The following is a 1,288-nucleotide window of genomic DNA, read 5'->3' on the forward strand; positions in this document are numbered from 1 at the left end:
ACAAGAACGCGTTGTGCTGGTAGCCTCGTTTCTATTTTTCTCGCCCACAGGGCTTCTTTTCTGGGGCTAACAGGGGCCAGGTCCATCCCTCATTCACGACTTTTCCCCATTGAGTACATTCCCAAGCCAATACCTCGCCTTCATGTTTCTACCCAGACTGTCTGAGCAACATCGTTTCCTTGATTTACCCTCCTCTGGCTAGTGGCTGGCAGGCACCCATTAAAAAGGAAACCGGTACACGAGACGGGGAAAGAAACGAATTTTTAACGGTATTCTTCTTTCATCAATACAAGTATGCCATAACGTAACCTGCATTAAATCAGGCGTTCCTCTTTTAATTAATTTGTTTTTCAACACAATAAAATGAGTCATGCATTTGGATATGACGCTGTGAGTCGGTTCGTTCTGGCGTCGGAAGGTGCCAACTCGACATAATAATTTTAGTGCTGGGCGGCTAGGTTCCCGATTTTTGAAAGCTAGGAATCGTAGGAATCGACTCCGAACCAAATTACTCACTTTCTAAAGATGCGACTTTTTCAGATGGTTTCCTGGTTGGGTCCTAACATCTTCAGGACTTAGGAGAACCTTGATTTCGGAACACTACGAAGCATCAACTTTTATTTTTCAAAAACAAATTCTTAAAAAAAAAAGATTTTAATGATCAAAGTAACTGGAAACCGTTGGTTTACATAAAAAGGAGTCGGAACTTTTCTTTCGTAGCTTTCATCGTGGGAATCGGTTCCGTAATCGCTTCTTCGTCAATAATACAATCAGTGACGCTTCGACAGTTGCACGTACACTTGGAAAATGGAATGTCATTTTGATTTCGATTCATTTGGGAGCATGTGTTTGAGAGAATGGGTGTATCTGGTTGTGACATCCATATTGGATTGTGGGCTCTTTTCTATTTCTATTCATTTTGGGAGGAATACACCCGAAAGAGACGAAGTGGTACTTCATAGGAATTAACTCTTAAGGGAAGCAGATGAGATAATATTATATGTCTGATCAGAAGCAGACAACAATATTGCGGCAGTTTTAGAATCATTATGCTCAGGTCTGAAACTCAATTTTCATAAAATGTCTGTTATAGTTTGCATTTTTGAAACATAAATTTAAAATCTATCTTTATGAACATTGAAGTTCAGCTTCTTTTCAAAATATCCCAAATCACCGTGTTTTCTAGCGTTGTTGACTGACCAGATTGTGCGTCTTCAAAGAATTAATAGATATTTTGTTGAGATCAGAATCGCAACACTTAGAAGCACCCAAATTTTCATTTCTCCCC

This window comes from Aplysia californica, unplaced genomic scaffold, assembly GCF_000002075.1.
Source record: "Aplysia californica isolate F4 #8 unplaced genomic scaffold, AplCal3.0 scaffold00635, whole genome shotgun sequence".
In the NCBI taxonomy this organism is placed as follows: domain Eukaryota; kingdom Metazoa; phylum Mollusca; class Gastropoda; order Aplysiida; family Aplysiidae; genus Aplysia; species Aplysia californica.